The sequence below is a fragment of the Aethalodelphis obliquidens genome, unplaced genomic scaffold (genome assembly GCF_003676395.1).
Source record: "Aethalodelphis obliquidens isolate GAN/ISIS:26980383/991018 unplaced genomic scaffold, ASM367639v1 scaffold97, whole genome shotgun sequence".
NCBI lineage: Eukaryota > Metazoa > Chordata > Mammalia > Artiodactyla > Delphinidae > Aethalodelphis > Aethalodelphis obliquidens.
The window spans coordinates 1111292-1130405 of record NW_020838041.1 but is presented as its reverse complement, the minus strand read 5'-3'; the positions used below and the strand labels follow the sequence as shown (position 1 = coordinate 1130405).

Here is a 19114-nt window from a genome sequence, read left to right as displayed (position 1 = left end):
CACATTACTCTTTCTGTCCCAAGTCTCAGAGTGTATGAGGTTTTGTTTGCACCCTTTATGAGTGATGTCTCTATTTCTCACAGGCTCTGGGACTCCTGAAAGCAAGCCTTGCTGGCCTTCAAAGCCAAAGGTTCTGGGGGCTCATCTTCCTGGTGCCAGACCTCTGGTCTGGGGAGTCTGATGTGGGCTTGGGCCCCTTGCTCCCTGGGGAGATTGTGATTATCCTCTCCTTTGCGGGTCACCCACTCAGGGGTGTGGGTCTTGACTGTACTGCATCTCTGTCTCTCTTACCTGTCTCATTGTGGTTTCTTCTTTATATCTTTAGCTGTAGATGATCTTTTCTGCTAGTCTTCATGTCATTCTCATCAATAGTTGCTCTGTAAATAGTTCTTATTTTGGTGTGCCCATGGGAGGAGGTGAGCTCAGGTCTTCTTACTCTGCCATCTTCTTTGTGATACCTTTTAAAAATGTCTGAAGAGTGTTTTTAATTCAGTGGAATTCTTCTAAGTTCTACCTGGGCCCTTCCTCCCAGGGTGCTCCCTTGATTGGTTTCCGTGGTTTTCATTCTCTTGCTTTGTGTCTAGATATCCATTCAATAAATATTTATTGAGTCCCTAAAAAATGCTAAGCATTGTGATAGATGATAGGCATACAACGGTGAAGAAATAGATACAGACCCTTTCATCATGACATTTATAGTTTGCGGAGGGATGCAGACACACACACACAAAAAGAAATTTCAAATCAGAGGGATGAGGGCTGGATGGGAGTGTACATGGTGCTATGGAACCCCTAGCAGTATCATCCAACATAGATTTTGGTGGTGGTGGAGAGGTCAGGGAAGGTTTATTGAAGGAAGTGATGCCTACACTGATATCTGTTGTCTGTAGTCAAATTGGTCAAAGTCAGCCAGAAAAAATACAAAAAAAAAAAAAAAAAAGTCAAATCCAGCTAGGTCAGGGAGGATAGCTATTTGGGCAGGCAAATCAACACATTGAAAGGCCCAGAAATGAAAAATAGATAAAATGGATTATGCTTGCTGAGTCCTCCAGAATGCGGATGCCAAGATAGGAGTAGATATGAAACGGATTTATTGAGGGAAATTCTTGTGTAGGATAAAGAGGAGAGGAAGCAGGAGTCATGGGGAAGAGTCTCAGAGCTTGATGCAAACCTAACGCTTGTGAGAGTAAAGAGGAAGAAGGACAGAGCTGGAGAAGCTCCAACTGCATTGCAGCTCTGGGACCATCTTGACCAGGTCTGTGGGGGCTCCAGAGCACAGATACTTGTTGGAAGAGGCCCAGAGTCCCAATAGGGGGCAGAAATGGTCAGGATCCAGCACTCCCCACCCAGTCACCTGCTGTGCTCAGTCGTTGGATGGAAGCAGCCCTGGGAGAGTGGGGCTTTAGTGAATGCTGTGGTGGACCCCTCGGGTGTAGCACTGGAGGCTGTGAACCAACTAGAAACTCTCCTTGCAGCAAATTCCATCTTGAAGGTAGAGCTGAGTGGCTACCCCATAGCTGCCTCAGTACACCCTTCCCACAGCAACATGTCCAAGGCCCTGTTCAGCCATGGAGGAGTACCTCTTCTCCCGAGGGGGGAGACAGAGAGAGGGAGGTTACTGTGGAGAAAAGCAGCCTCCACCACTGTAGGTGGTCTCAGGGCTGTGCTGGGTTTTCATCATCTCCCTTGGCTGTTAGCCATTCCAAATTCTCCCTGACTCAGCCATCACCTCTGCAGGTCTTGGTGCTTTGCTTTATCATGTAATCCTCACTATCATTCCTGAGGGGCTGAACCCCTGGTATTCATAACCTTCTTAGGTCAGGACTGTTGCACATTCACAGTTCGAACTGGGCAAAGAGTGGCTCATCCTAAGTGAACCAAGTGGGTCACTTGGAGTCCACCTGTGTTCTTCAGTTCACCAACTGTGTGAAAAAAGCCCTGTGTTCTGATGGTGATCAAAATTGAATATCTCTGCCGCAATGATGACTCCTCCTCTTGCCCACTGGTCTTTGCGTGCAGCAAGCCCAGAGTGCACAGGGGCAACCATGATTTGTTGTTCAGTGGGACTCATGGTGTGTCCCTTGGCAAGAGCGTGTTCCTTTGGGAACCAGGACTTCTAGCCCGGAGTTGCCGTTGTGAGAATCATAAAGTCTCTCAGTGGGTCATTAGGAGTGAGGATAATTAAGGCTGCTCCTGCTTCTACTCCTTGGTTCCCTGACTCATGTATCCTTCCTATTAGAAGTAGCACCGTATTGAGGTTCTGTAATGAAGTGTGTATTCCTACAGAGTATTGCTTCTAAGGTGGCACTTCAGTCCCATTTTCAAGACAGTTCCAGTACTATATGAGGGTGGCTACTTTTGGATGGTGCAGTAAATGGTTTGACAAGATAACCTCATGGTCTTGAGTCTACTCTTCTTCACTGTTCAGTGAATCCCCTGCTAGATGCTGTGTTGCATGGGATCCCATAGCTGGGGATCAGGGACTCTGTAAGCATTCAAATTGTGGTGCTGGCTGAGGTTCTCTGGGCAGAAAAGGCAAAAACATACCCAGGAGAGGTATCTGTCCCCCTGAATACTGACCAGTAGCCCTTTCAGGATGGAAGGGACCCAATGTAGTCAACTGGCCACCAATAGACCAGCTGATCTTCTTAGGCAAGAGTGTCATATTGGGGGTGGACTGTTGGTCTATATGGTTAGCAGGTTGGGCATTCAGAGATCAATTGATCAGCAGCTAGATCAATCTTAGGAGGTGTAGGTCCATGCTGTTGGACCCATGCATAGCCTCCACCTCTCCTAACATGGCTGTTCCTGTCATTTGCCCTTGTTAATTTTGGGGTTGCCAGTTACGATGACTAGATAGTATCAGTGGGGTGAGTTGTTCTCTTAGTTCTTTACTGCCTCTCCCCTGGTGTATGTTTTCTGGTGGACATTAAGATGTGATACAAAAATCTTCACACTTTGATTGCATTTCCATGTGCCACACCCACATCTTCCATTTCTTCTTTCTACATCCTTGATCAGATAATCAGACTATTGGCTACTGCCCAGAAGCTCCATATATACTAACCTGACCCACTTTTGCTTCCACACAGCATGGATGACCAGATATACCACTTTCTATTCCACCCGCTAAGAAGAATCCCCCTCTTTACTGTCCTTCAAGGCCACCCATGAGCGTGGCTAGAATGAAGTCATTATCTGTTTTTGGCTTCTACTCACATACTTGGCCAATCACCATGTGAACAAAAGTTGTTCCCCCCCCCCCCATTCCTCCATTGGCTTGTCTTATGGGATGCCCATACAGTTTTTGGTGTGAGCTGAGGGAAGAGCCCTGGTGCAACTTCGGGATGTGACTTGGGCGATTGGACTAACTGCTTGTGCTCTCTGGCCCTACTTGGGCTTGATTTCAGATGCAACATTTCTATCCTACAATGGACTGATTCTGGTTCCAGCCATTTCCAGGACTGTGCCTGACAGAATTTGGGCCAAAATGGCTGGGCTTTTAATACTTCCACTTAGCCTAGGCACAAGCTGTAGGTTGCTTAAGGAAAGTTGTAACCTCAGGTGAGGTGGCTCTCTGCTGACTGCTCTGCCAAGAAGAAAGGACATTCCAAGCTAAGCTATTAGAATAGGTAAAGCTGTGGTGGTGTGGGAAAGCATGGCATTTTCCAGTGACTACAGATGTTTGTATGTTACTAGAGCACAGAGTACAAGGCAGAGAGATGCTGGAGGACTTGTGCATGCAAAGCTAGAGAGCTTGAAACGATGATTTTGATTGAGATTTTTATTGAGTTTTTTAATTGAGTGATTGCTATATGCCTTGTGTTTTATTTATAATATTCTCGTTTATCCCTGAAGGTGCCAAGGTATTATTATTGACAGTTTACAGTTCAGGAACAAGGCTCAAAGAGAACAACTAATGCCCAAGATCACGCATTTAATACATGGAAAATCCAGGATTTGAACTTCTTTTTGCGGCTAAATCCCGTTTGTATCACAAAGACATTCATTAACTACTGAAAACATGAGATTACATGGTCAGATATTCAACTTAGATGAATCTATGGAGAAAAATACGGGAATGGATCATATATGAGAGATAGGAAGACGGGACAAGAGGCCAATGAAAGTCTAGGTGAGAGATGACACAGGTCTGGCCAAAGGTGGTGAGAGTGCAGGTGGAAAAGAGGAGGTAGAGTTGAAAACATTTATGAAGTAAAATTATCAAGACATTGAGAATGACTGAAAGCAGAGGTTTCAGAGGGTAGGGAATCATTACCTCCAGATTTCTGCTTTAGGGGCATTATGGATGGAGGTGCTGTCAACAGACGCTATACTTTTGCATATAATCATCTTTCTGTAGGTGTGCCTCCTCCACTAGAATGTGGTCAGAGACTGTTAATAATTTCTGTCTTCCAGCACTTAGCATAGCACCTGACTCAATCCACACGTGTGGATAGGCATGGCATTTACTGATAATAGTTTAACCACCACTATCATGGTGTGAAATTTTTAATTGAGTCAGTATTATTCAAGGATAATGAGCTGATTGAGGAATACAAAAAGCATTGATGTCTTTATCATAACTTTTATTTTGCAGAAGTGTAATTTCTCTTTAGTGGGGATTCCTATATTTAACTTTTTTCTGGCATATCTACTTTTAAAATCATTTTAAAAGAAAAGCTCATTTCTGGAAAATAATTTTTACAAAGTTAGAAGACATGAATTAAACTTGATGAATATTTTTAATTTAGAACTCAACCAGGCAGTGGATAAAGTTAATGGGGCAAGGTTGTGACACTTTGGTACACCAGGGTCTTGGTATAACAGGCCTGTCCCTGTCTGTTCACCGATATAAAGGGCCTTTCACTGCTCTTTTACCATCAGTTGTGTTCTAAATAAAAAAAACTTTAGGTTCTCTTAAAATTTCAGTAATTGAACCCTTACGTTCCATTTGTCATACAATAAATTCTGCTCTTTAGAGAGAGATTAGTATATTTTTATCACTCAAAGGTCTAGGTTTGTAAAGCCATTTAACTAGCAACTGTAATTGTAACAGGAGAATTTTAAACTGATCAGTAAACATCGTCCACTTGTGTTATCCAGACAGCCTCGTGGGAGAGGTGTGGAGTGTGGAGTAAGATCCAGTTTGAACCTACCTTGGTTAGTTACTGTTCAGGTAGCAAAGTCCGTCACATAGCTTCTCCAGGACTCAGTTTCTTGTTTCTAAAATGAAGATAATAACACCTTGCAGGACTGTTACCACGATTATAGCTAATGAAGATAACATGCCTGGCATGCAACAGGTACTCAATAACAGGAATTGTTGTTGTTGTTATTAATTACTAGTGGTCTAAGTGCAGGTTACAAGTTCTATGTGTCAGGAGCTCTCTGAATTCCTCCCATTCATTCTTCAGCCCTGCTAAAGGGTGTAAATTACATTTTAATTCTAGTATAAGTGCAACTGTGATGGTAAGTACAGTGGGTCCTAGAAACATGTCCATGTTACCTTCAGACAATCTAAAAGTCAACCCCTGATTTGATCGGGAGTTTTCTCGAAGAACTGTGAGAAAAACCTTGAAGTGCAATGTCTGTTGTATTCTTATTTGCTGAAACCTAATGGAAGACTTGCCATTTGGGGATTGCCTGCATCAGTGCTTCCTTCCATTAGCAAGGAGAGGTGAAAGTTGCCTGTAATTAGCTGTAATTAGCGACTGATCTTTTTGGACAACCAGAAAATCTGGTTTTTCCTCCAGACATGACAAGGGCACTCAGAAAGGATAGAACTTCTGTAGTGGTTAATCTTGAAGCAGAGGACAGTGACTCTTTCAAAAGCAGTGCTTTTTACCGTTGTTGGTTCTGTATCTGTTTTTAGCATATTTATTAAGATGTATCATAGTCTAGTGGGAAAAAAAGAACAAAACACTAAGGAATCTTCCAAGTGGATGTATAGCGCCACATGTAAAACACTGAGGCTAATTGAATTGAATGGCTTTGAGCCCCTGGAAGTCACAAAGTGACAAGGTTGCTTGACAGCTAGTGAGCGATTATTTCCCGTCCCACTGATTAATTTGGTCAATTAGTGGCAAATAGGAATGTCACAAGTGGAAAGGGTAATGAGAGTCGTTATAAATGTAGAAGTGAAATTGAGGGCAACCTTGTCACAAAAGGGATCTGCTTTGGCTAGCTTAGGTGCTGATGGGACCAATGGTTTATTCCTGTTTCTGTTCCTCCATGGAGACTGAATCTTACTTCAACTAGAACTTCTAGAAAATCAAAGTGGACCCACAGCAGCATTTTCTTCTAATGTACACGGAGAAAACTGTTTTCAGAGTGGCATTTAAAAACTTCATCTGATATTTTTAAAAATTATTGTCCTCAAATTAAAACCTGCAGTTACATTTTAGGACAAGTCAGGTAGATTCAAGTCTGAACACCTCAAATGCCGAGCATAACTATGACTTCTCAATTGGGGAATGCTAACTGATGGCTTAGAACTGCGCAGTGTATTTGTTTTTTGTGGCTGCTGTGAAAAATTGCTGTAAAGTAGGTGACTTAACACGACAGAAATGTATTCCTTCTCAGTTCTGGAGGCCAGGAGTCCAAAATCAAGGTGTCTGCAGGGGTGGTTCCTTGCAGAGGCTCTGAGGGAGAGTCTGCTCCCTGCCTCTCTCTCAGCTCCCAGTGGCTGTGGCAATGCTCGCATTCCTGGGCACAGATGCATCCTTCCAACCTCTGCTCCGTCTTTGCAGGTTCTCTCTGTGTGTCTCCTTTCCTTCTCTTCCAAGGTCAGTTGCCATTGGATTTAGTGCTTACCTTAATCCAGGATAAGATTATCTTGAGGTCCTTAATTACATCTGCAAAGACCTTTTTTTCCCCCAAATAAGGTCCACATTTAAAGGGTTCAGGTAGACATATCTTTGGGGGAACCACCATTCAACCTACTACACGCATCTTTACAGTGAACAACTTCCAGTCTGATCACGCCCAAGAGTGAAACTGAAAGGTTCTGGGAAGTAGGGAGGATGCTGTGTCTGTAAAGGCAAGAATTTAGGGTCTTTGTACAGTAAGTCCGCTACATATGAACAAGTTCCATTCCGAGAGTGCGTTTGGAAGTCCAGTTTGTTCCTAAGTTCAACAAAGTTAGCCTGGATACCCAACTAACACGATTGGCTATAAAGTACTGTACTGTAATAGCTTTATAATACTTTTCACAAAACTAATACATAAAAAACAAACACAAAAATAAAGAAAACATTTTTAATCTTACAGTACAGTCCCTTGAAAAGTACAGTCGTCCAGTACCACAGCTGGCACACAGGGGCTGGCATCGAGTGAACAGGCAAGAAGAGTTACTGACCGGAGGAGGGAGATGGTAGAGCTGAAGGATCATTATCAATAGGAGATGGAGGGCAAGCTGCAATTTCACTCATGCCTGACGATGGTGGCACAGGTTCTGGTTCCTTGCTGGATTCAGTTCTATCCACGCTCTTTAAAAAACGATCCAGGGATGTCTGGGTAGTAGCACGTTCACATATTTGAAAGTTCGCATCTTGAAGGTTCATATGTAAGGTACTTACTGTACTATGACTTCAGCTCATTATGGCTGTGGGCCACCTGTGCCTACCAGACCCAGGATGATCAGCCTACAGACCATCAGCTCTGCATCCGACGGCTGCTCCCTCAACCCGTTCTCCTGTTCTTTTCTGCTCTGACCCACTGGCCTAATCGTCATTAACAGCTTCTGGTCATAGAGTGTACGCTTCTGATGTTTCTCCTCCTCCTTGTCTGTGGTTTGAATCTGAGATTTGCTCTAATCTTGCCATGACCCCAGGAGACAACATCCAGCCTAGCATCAGGCAGACCTCAGCCCTCAGAGTGTTGCTACACCTCCCTGTCGTCCAAATTCATCACTAAGCATTTTGGAAATGGGTGAGCATTATTGAGAGTATCTTCCCTCGTTTTACACATTGATGTGAGGTGTCTAATTTGCATAACCCATCCCATCACTGCATCAGATGCTATAGCTTCCTGCCTCCCAGCATGATACTCTTACCTAAAACCTCCTCACATTCTGTTTTTCTAATGTTTTTATAATATCTTTTCTCCAAACAGTCTGCTCACACCAGGTGGTACACTGTCATGGAGATGTCTTTATTTGGAAGAATGAAATCACATTCTTGGGAAAGGAGATTATTTTTTCTCTGAGTTCAGCTCTTACGTTCCTGTGCCTACTCTGAGCATGTCTGGTTGGGGCATCTCTTGCACTTATCTTGTACGTGGCTTCCTGATGTTGCTGTATCTCATTGGACTGTGTATTGCTGCCAACTACCTTTCCCCCACATGACAAAGCCCACTCTTGCTTAAACTCTTTGGTGGTCCTGTGATGACCATAAGATAAAATTAAAAAGTTTTTCATGTAGAATAAGGTCCGACTCTAGCCTGCCTCTTTGGCTCTGTTTTCTGCATGATGTGAGCAGAGGCACAACGAACGAGCTCCTCCCCAGGCCACAAGCACGTCACTCCCTCGGGTTTTTGCTCAAACTGGTCCCTATGTGTGACATGTGCTGCCTCCGTCTTCTCCTTGAAGGACCTTATTAGTCCTTCAAGACCCATTGCATAGGTCACCCTTTCTCTGACCCCTTCTCTCACTCCTTGGGGCAGTAGTCTCTCCTCCCTCAGCACCGTATTTGTGCCTATATTATATCAAGTATGAAGTCGTATTAATAAATTATGGGTGGTCGTCCATTCAAAGACATGCTTGAGTACACTCGCTACATCAGGAATGGTGCACTGAAGTTACCTGAACATTCTAACGTCTTTCAGTAGTCAATGAGCCCCGTGGAGAAAATGATGGAGTCTGACTCTAGGGCCTCACACAGTGACTACAAATTCTAAATAAGTACTTGGTGAATAGGTGAGTGAATAAATATGCAAATGAAGAGAGAGAGTGAATGTCACTGAAGGTTACTTTGGTCAATTCAGATACATTCTTAGGCTGTAGATGTCCAGGTCAACTTTCTTATGATTCTTTACACTCAAACATATCATTTGCTTAATATTATAAAATAAAACTAAGCCGGTATTCTAAGAGAAGCTACCTATTTGAAGCATAACTAACTACTTGAGAATGAAGGGAAGAGTATTAGCTTTTCGTCAGAAGTGATATCAATTCCTTTACCTTCAGCCTGTCTTGAGATCAATCTCTGTCTGCACATAAATTCCCTCTAAAAAGCAAAACCAGTGTCGTCTGGGCTCTTCAGTATTTCCCGGGGTGACTTGTCAACGTGACACATTATATACATTACGTCAGTGTGCCTTATTGTCAACCTCGGATTTATCTGCTCTGTCCTCATGCATCATCCCTGGCAGAAAGGCAGCACAGCCTGCAAGTGTGTACTGGGGTGTTCCGTGACAAATGGAAGGGCATTGAAGACACGTACCTTAGGTTGACACGGAATACCTGATTCAGAGTTTCATTATCACTAAAATAAAAGGGAAGGGGAGGTGAGCAGGAAGGGGAACGGTAATTCACAGCCTGGATGGCGTATTGGGCTTTCGTGTTCTGCTTTGCAGCAAGGCCAGCCTTTGAAGGCAACATTCTTCACTGTAACCACTTGACTTTGACACCGCCCCTTGATGGATGCACGGCGAGAGCCACGAGTGCCCTGTTTCTCTGCCATCTATGTGGCTAGAATGAAGAGTAAGTTGTCCGTTTTTGTGTCTCACACTTTATTAAGTGTGCCTCTGCGGATGTCCATCTGCAGAGCAAATTAACTGAAACGAATAAGAAAAGAATAGGTCTTGACTCAGGCAAAGCAATGAAATCAGAATCCCAGAAACACCAGACACCTGTCCCTCACTGACCTCATCGAGATAGTTAACAGGGTTTTAAAATATGACTGGGCTGGTGCACCATTCTCAGAGTCCTTCAGTTACATATCTGGAAACATTCACTACCTAGAGTGTGGTATATACTCAGGTGGACGAAGCTGGTTCTCATGTAGTGTACAGTTTTGGTTTCTTTTTTTTTTTAACATTTGCTTTAATGAATGGAAAATATTTGATGTGTTAAAAGATAGGATATAAAAGGAAAGAAGATCCATGTTAAAAACAACTGGATTAAGAGTTGGCAGATGTTTATACACTAGATTTATGATGTTGGGCAAGTTACTTTACCTCTTTTTGTCAAGTTTCCTCATCTGTAAAATGACAGGGTTGGATACAGTCATAATAGCCCACCTGTATATAGCGTTTATTCTTTTCCTGGCACTGTTCTAAGTGCTTTTCATATAATTTATTGAATGCTCAGAGCATTCCTATGGAGTAGGATCTATTATCAATTCTCTTTTTTATAGCTGGAGAGAGAGAGAGGAAGGGGAGGAGAAGTAGCTTGTTCAAAGTCACACAGCTAGTAAGGGACAGAACTGAAATTTGCACTGGGGGATTCTGGCCTTAGGACCTATGTTCTTAATCCCTAGCCTCTACTCCTTTGAGCACTTCAGTGACTGTATTTTCACTGTTGTGTAGGAAGGGAAGATGTTATGTAAAAACTAGTACTGAATTTTGTATAAAATTCATTTTCTTGCCCAGAATTAGTAGGAAGTATACATTCATACACCAAGCCAGTATGAATCTGTGTCTAAAGTCTTTCATGAAACACCTTCTTGAAACTATGATGCATCATTGCAACAGAGAGGACAAAAATAGGACAGTGTGGCTGAACAGTCTCATCTCTAGTTAATCTTACAAAGAATTTCCATTTCTTAATGATTTTGGACTGATTCAGTCACAGTAGAAAAAATATTTTCTAGAGGTACTGATCATGAAGATTGAATGGAAAGCATAGAATGCCCACATATCTCTTGCATGTCAGTGTCTCTTGTATGGATTCTGTGGAAAAAATAAAAGCCTATGTTTGGCTATGTTACCAAGAGCTGCACTTGGTCTGGTGTGGAGAGGATTCTAGAATTATCTACTCATGAGGATAATTGGGTGCTAAGAATGTGGCCACTGTGAAAACTTTAAAGTGATAGAAAAAAATGTTACTCGCTAGTAGAATTTTTCTGAGCAAGCAGTGCTGTCTAGTAAGAAGTTTGTAACATAAGGACTCAAAAAAGCCAGATCTTCAATCCAGGATCCACCAGTTCATTGCTTCATGATCCTGGAAAAAGAAACATTTTATCCCTCAGGTTAGTCATCCATAAAAATGTGGTTAATAATAACTTATCTTAAACATCTTTATCATTAGTATGTGAGCATATTTTGTACACTGTAAGTGATTGCTGTGATTGTCATCACGTGTTCATCAGGCACCACCCGTGAAAGTGTGACACCCCCTTTTCCAGTGTTGAGCTTCACACTCTTTTTTTCTGTATCTTAAGGCTCGTGTGATAGTTTCCAGGTTTTTAATATTCTGATTAGAGACATGGTTTTAACAAACAACATATGCCCTAATAGAAGAGGGAACAAAATGAAATTAGGAAAAGGCTAATAGAAAAAAAATCAGAGGAATGAGAGAGTGGAGCGATCATCTTTTGATATTTCTAGCCCGTTCGATTCTATGATATTTTGGTGATACCACTTGGCCTGCATGTGGTTCCAATGAGGCTGTCAATCACAGGTTCTACCCCCCAGGAGGGTGGCCTTGTGACCCAGACACAGCCAATTGTTTTGTCCGTTGACCAAATGAATCAGAGTCCTTCCCTGGAATTCTATTGACCCCTAAAGAGAAAAGCTGTCTCTTCACTTTTGGATCAATAGATGGGACAAGATAAACATGGGACTCTCTGTGGCTGTGTCCACACCACACCCCCCCACCACACTACAAAAGAAATTTATCCGTGGTAGGAAGGAATGAGGCAGACACACAGCAGAGACAGGGGATGCAGAAAGCCTTCACAGACAACAAGGTTCTGATGTGGGACCAGTTGTCCCTGCAGCCCAGCCTACCTCTAATCTCCCCCTCATCCATAGACACTTATCGAGTGCCTACTAGATCAAGGGCCAAACACTATTTAGGTTTTGGGGATTCAAAAGAGTTAAAAGCACTTACCTCATGGGGTTTACAATCTAGCAGGGAGAGGCAGACCATAAACATGATAATTAAGTAAATTACATCATGTGTTAGCTGGTGATAATCCTTTGGGGTGGGGGGAATAGAGGAAGGTAAAGAAATTAGCAAGGCTGGGGGAAGCTTTCAATTTAAATAAGAGTCAAGGTAGGTGTTTCAGCAAATACTGGAAACACTTGAAAGGGGATGGAGGCAGGCATCTGGGGGAAGAGTGGTCCGGGGAGATGAAACACCAAGTGCTGCAACCAGCGGTGAGAGCGTGCCCGGTGTGGCCCAGTGACAAGGTACCCGGTGTGGCTGGAATTGATTGAGGGGAGAATTGAAAGAGAGAAGGTCAGAGAGGCAAAAGGGGGATAGATCCAGATGATGTGGGGCCATGCAGCCCTTGGGAGAGTTTTGTTTTTATCTTTGTGAAATGTGAAACCATTGCGAGGTTTTGAGTGGCAGAGTGAAATGATCTGGCTTATACATTTAAAGGATTTCTCGAGAAGGACTATGAAGGTGAACAACAGTGGAAGTAAAAAACTAATAAGGAAGTTATTACAATAATTCAGGGAAGGCATAATTACTGGTGACTCGGACACGGTTGTGAGAAGTGGTTGGATGACGGATCTGAATGCAGGGCCAGCAGCATTTCCCCAGGGATTGGATGGAAAAGGAAGGAAGGAAAGGGAAGGATCAATGATGATATCATGTTTTTCCCCTGAGCAACTAGCAAGTGGTACTGCTATCAGCTGAGGTGAGGAAGGCTGTGGCTGGAACAGGAGTTTGGTTTTGGACATGCTAAGAGTAAGGCATCTGTTAGATACGTGAGTGGCTATGATGGTAAGGAATTGGATATCTGAGTCTGGAGTTAGGAGAATGAGTCTCTGAGAGGAATGAATTTAGCATTTGATGACATGAAAATGGATGAGCTTGCCAAAGCAATACATGTAGGGAGAGAGGACAGGAGAACAGAGTCCTGGGGTCGTCCAAATTAAGAGGTCATGGAGCTGCAGGTTTCCTCTGAGAAGGAGTGAGCTGTGAAGTAGGAGGCAAGTGACCACAGTGGCTCAGAGAGGATGGAATAATCAGCTGTCACGTGGGGCAGTGTGGAAGCCACTGTTGACATTGACCTGAGACGTTTCCTGGAAGTGGTTTCAGTGAAGTAGCCAGAGCAAAAGGTTGACTAAAGTGTACCTAAGAGATCATGGGAGGAGAGGGAGGCAGAGAGTGAGGATGGACCACCTTGTAGATTTTTGCTGCAAAGGGAAACAAATAAGTCATCATTTGGCTGGTGACAAGGATTCAATATGAAAAAATTTCTTTTGTTTACTTTTTAAGACAAAAGAAATCATAGAATATTTTTAGGTCCATGGGGATGATCTAGAAGAAAGAAAAATTGGTGATACATGAGTGAGAAGGAAGAATTGCTGGATCTAGTTCCTTAAGCAGGAGAGAGAAGAATGGAATTGAGGGCATAAGCACAGAATGGTCTTATAAGGAAATACATAGTTCATCTCTAGTTTTATAAGAAAATAGATAGTAACAGGAAGGAGGGCAGAGTCTAGGGCAACAGATGGCTGTTATGGTTTAGATATAGGAGTTTGCACTGTAGGGAAATTCTCTTCACTATTACTTGAGCCAACAAATTTGACTTATGCCAGTTCTACTAGTTCCAGATATAACCAAGAGTCTCTTAAGAGAACAAGCAAGGGAAGTTAAATAATTTCCCCAAGGTCATAGAGTTCATGGTACAGCACAGTGTTAATGGAGCGGCAGTGGATTTAGCTGGATCTTGGAGCTTACTTTGGACCCCAAGTCTAACCTTACTCGAGCCTGTAAAGAGCTTCTTATTCATCATTCTTACAGTTGTTTGATGAGTGACTAACAGGCATTGCGTGGTAAAAAGGAAACATGTGACAACATCAGTGAAGGAGAGCTACTTGGTGCATTGCTACGTTATAGTAGGATTCCCTTAGGTCAGAAATATCTAGGGAGACTTCTTTAAAGAGTGACACCTAAGCCATACACAAAAATAAACTCAAAATGGATTAGACACCTAAATGTAAGACCGGACACTATAAATCTCTTAGAGGAAAACATAGGAAGAACATTTTTTGACATAAATCATAGTAAGATCTTTTTTGATCCACCTCCTAGAGTAATGGAAATAAAAACAAAAATAAACAATGGGACCTAATGAAACTTAAAAGCTTTTGCACAGTAAAGGAAACTACAAACAAGATGAAAAGACAACCCTCAGAATGGGAGAAAATATTTGCGAACGAATCAGTGGACAAAGGATTAATCTCCAAAATATTTAAACATGCAGCTCAGTATTAAAAAAACAAACAACCCAATCCAAAAATGGGCAGAAGACCTAAATAGACATTTCTCCAAAGACTATATACAGATGGCCAACAGACACATGAAAGGATGCTCAACATCACTATTTATTAGAGAAATGCAAATCAAAACTACCATGAGGTATCACCTCACACCAGTTAGAATGGGCGTCATCAGAAAATCTACAAAAAACAAATGCTGGAGAGGGTGTGGAGAAAAGGGAACCCTCTTGCACTGTTGGTGGGAATGTAAGTGGATACAGCCACTATGGAGAACAGTATGGAGGTTCCTTAAAGAACTAAAAATAGAATTATCATATGACCCAGCAATCCCACTACTGGGCATATACCCAGAGAAAACCATAATTCAAAAAGACACATGCACCCCAGTGTTCATTGCAGCACTATTTACAATAGCCAGGTCATGGAAGCAACCTAAATGCCCATCAACAGACGAATGGATAAAGAAGTTGTGGTACATATATACGATGGAATATTACTCAGCCATAAAAAGGAACGAAATTGGGTCATTTGTAGAGATGTGGATGGATCTAGAGACTGTCATACAGAGAGAAGTAAGTCAGAAAGAGAAAAACAAATATTGGATATTAATGCATATATATGGAACCTAGAAAAATGGTACAGATGAACCAGTTTGCAGGGCAGAAATAGAGACACAGATGTAGAGAACAAACGTATGGACACCAAGGGGAGAAAGTGGTGGGGGAGGTGGTGGTGGTAGGATGAATTTGGAGACTGGGATTGACATGTATACACTAATCTGTCTAAAATAACTAATAAGAACCTGCTGTATAAAAAAATAAAAATAGATTTCAAAAAAAGAAAAAAATAGATTTGAAGAAAAATTGATTATAAACAATAGTAATACATGCAACAAAAACTGTGACTATTGTAGGCAAATATCAGAAGTTTGCTGAGTACTGCCTTATCGCCTAACTAGTTTGGGACATTAGCCAAGTTAAAATCAACAAGTGCTATAAACCACTTTATGTTGTTCTTGTCAGATTTCACCACCAGGGCGATAGATGGTCTGTGTTTGGAATGTATACACAGCTTGTGTAGAAAGGTTTGAATCAGCTTACAGCTTAAACCAACCCAAACAAGCCAAGTGGAGACTGAGTCCAGGTATGAACTCAGGAAGAGTGGACACCATCATGCTTCGAGAGTTACAGATCACTATCTACAACTTGGTCCTGAACTCGTGGCAAACATTCCTGGCGGCAAATGCTAAAACAATAAATGTTGTGTTCAACCATTAAAAAAAAAAGACATCTAAGCTGAGACTGAAAGGACGGGGAGGGATTCAGAAGGAAAAGGAGGGGCAGGGAAGCATTTGAGGCATTAAAAACAATATTGGCCATCATGTGAGGGTGTAGTGAAGACCAGAGGACTGGGAAGAGACTCCAGGGGAACTTGACATGTGATGATCATTGAACACAGATGAAGCCAGATCATGGGGCGTCTAACTGGTATTTAAATACAAGTAGTTAATATATAAAATAGATAACCAACAAGGACCTACTGTATAGCACAGGGAATTATACTTAATATTTTGTAATAACCTATAAGGGAAAAGTATCTAAAAAAATATATATGTATAACTAAATCAATTTTCTGTACATTTGAAACTAACACGACATTGTAAATCAACTATACTTCAATCAGTCAATACAAGTAGTGTCATGAGCACAAATACTGGGTGGGATGAGTGCATATTAATTTTGATTTTTTTATTTAAAATTTTTTAAAAATTAATTTTTTTATACAGCAGCTTCTTATTAGTCATCAGTTTTATACACATCAGTGTATACATGTCAATCCCAATCACCCAATTCATCACACCACCACCCCCACCCCACCCGTGGATTTCCCTGCTTGATGTCCATAAGTTTGTTCTCTACATCTATGTCTCAATTTCTTCCCTGCAAACCAGTTCATCTGTACCATTTTTCTAGGTTCCACATATATGCGTTAATATACAATATTTGTTTTTCTCTTTCTGACTTACTTCTCTCTGTACGACAGTCTCTAGATCCATCCATGTCTCAACAAATGACCCAGTTTCATTCCTTTTTATGGCTGAGTAATATTCCATTGTATATATGTACAACATCTTCTTTATCCATTTGTCTGTTGATGGGCATTTAGGTTGCTTCCATGACCTGGCTATTGTAAACAGTGCTGCAATGAACATTGGGGTGCATGTGTCTTTTTGAATTATGGTTTTCTCTGGGTATATGCCCAGTAGTGGGATTGCTGGATCATATGGTAATTCTATTTTTAGTTTTTTAAGGAACCTCTAAACTGTTCTCCATAGTAGCTGTATCCATTTACATTCCCACCAACAGTGCAAGAGGGTTCCCTGTTCTCCACACCCACTGCAGCATTTGTTGTTTGTAGATTTTCTGATGATGCCCATTCTAACTGATGTGAGGTGATACCTCATTGTAGTTTTGATTTGCTTTTCTCTAATAATTAGTGATGTTGAGCAGCATTTCATGTGCTTCTTGACCATCTGTATGTCTTCTTTGGAGAAATGTCTATTTAGGTCTTCTGCCCATTTTTGGATTGGGTTGTTTGTTTTTTTAATATTGAGCTGTATGTGTTGTTTATATATTTTGGAGATTAATCCTTTGTCCGTTGATTCGTTTGCAAATATTTTCTCCCATTCTGAGGGTTGTCTTTTCGTCTTGTTTTTGGTTTCCTTTGCTGTGCAAAAGCTTTGAAGTTTCATTAGGTCCCAATTGTTTATTTTTGTTTTTATTTCCATTACTCTAGGAGGTCTTGCTGTGATTTATGTCAGTGTTCTTCTGAAGTTTTCCTCTAAGAGTTTTATAGTGTCCAGTCTTACATTTAGGTCTCTAATCCATTTCAAGTTTATTTTTGTGTGTGGTGTTAGGGAGTGTTCTAATTTCATTCTTTTACATGTAGCTGTCCAGTTTTCCCAGAATCACTTATTGAAGAGACTGTCTTTTCTCCCTTGTATATCCTTGCCTTCTCTGTCATAGATTAGTTGACCATAGGTGTGTGGGTTTATCTCTGGGCTTTCTATCTTGTTCTATTGATGTATGTTTCTGTTTTTGTGCCAGTACCATATTGTCTTGATTACTGTAGCTTTGTGGTAGAGTCTGAAGTCAGGGAGTCTGATTGCTCCACCTCCGTTTTTTTCCCTCAAGACTGCTTTGGCTATTTGGGGTCTTTTCTGTCTCCATACAAATTTTAAGATTTTTTTGTTCTAGTTCCATAAAAAATGCCATTGGTAATTTGATAGGGATTGCATTGAATCTGTAGAATGCTTTCAGAAGTATAGTCATTTTCACAATATTGCTTCTTCTAATCCAGGAACATGGTATATCTCTCGATCTGTTGTTATCATCTTTAATTTCTTTCATGAGTGTCTTACAGTTTTCTGCATACAGGTCTTTTGTCTCCCTAGGTAGGTTTATTCCTAGGTATTTTATTGTTTTTGTTGCAGTGGTAAATGGGAGTGTTTCCTTAATTTCTCTTTCAGATTTTTCATCATTAGTGTATAGGAATGCAAGAGATTTCTGTGCACTTATTTTGTATCCTGAAACTTTACCAAATTCATTGATTAGCTCTAGTAGTTTTCTGGTGGCACCTTTGGGATTCTCTATGTATAATATCATGTCATCTGAAAACAGTGACAGTTTTACTTCTTCTTTTCCAATTTGTATTCGTTACATTTTCTTCTCTGATTACCATGGCTAGGACTTCCAAAACTATGTTGAATTATAGTGGTGAGTGTGGACATCCTTGTCTTGTTCCTGGTCTTAGACGAAATGATTTCAGTTTTTCACCATTGAGAATGATGTTTGCTGTGGGTTTGTCGTATATGGCCTTTATTATGTTGAGGTAGGTTCCCTCTATGCCCACTTTCTGGAGAATTTTTATCATAAATGGGTGTTGAATTTTGTCAGTAGCTTTTTCTGCATCTATTGAGATGATCATATGGTTTTTATTCTTCAGTTTGTTAATATGGTGTATCACATTGATTAATTTGCATATATTGAAGAATCCTTGCATCCCTGGGATAAATCCCACTTGATCATGGTGTATGATCCTTTTAATGTGTTGTTGGATTCTGTTTGCTAGTATTTTGTGGAGGATTTTTGCATCTATATTCATCAGTGATATTGGACTGTAATTTTCTTTTTTTGTAGTATCTTTGTCTGGTTTTGGTATCAGGGTGATGGTGGCCACATAGAATGAGTTTGGGAGTGTTTCTTCTTCCACAATTTTCTGGAAGAGTTTGAGGAGGATGGGTGCTATCTCTTCTCTAAACGTTTGGTAGAATTCACCTGTGAAGCCGTCTGGTCCTGGACTTTGGTTTATCGGAATATCTTTTCACAATTTCAATTTCATTACTTGTGATTGGTCTGTTCATATTTTCTACTTCTTCCTGGTTCAGTCTTGGAAGGTTATACCTTTCTAAGAATTTGTCCATTTCTTCCAGGTTGTCCATTTTATTGCCATAGAGTTGCTTGTACTAGTCTCTTAGGATGCTTTGTATTTCTGCATTGTCTGTTGTAACTTCTCCCTTTTCATTTCAATTTTATTGATTTGAGTCTTCTCCCTCTTTTTCTGATGAGTCTGGCTAATGGTTTATCAGTTTTGTTTATCTTCTCAAAGAACCAGCTTTTAGTTTTATTGATCTTTGCTATTGTTTTCTTTG

At 41.2% G+C, this 19114-nt stretch overlaps 1 long non-coding RNA gene across 1 annotated transcript in view; it reads right to left on the bottom strand.

The window, feature by feature from the left end:
• Positions 1-11059: 11059 nt before the first annotated feature.
• The window catches only part of LOC113614450 (uncharacterized), a 155582-nt gene continuing 147527 nt past the window's right edge, over positions 11060-19114 (bottom strand). Inside the window, exon 4 of the long non-coding RNA XR_003430644.1 lies at positions 11060-11164. This is a non-coding gene — a long non-coding RNA (uncharacterized LOC113614450). The remainder of the gene's footprint in view (positions 11165-19114) is intronic.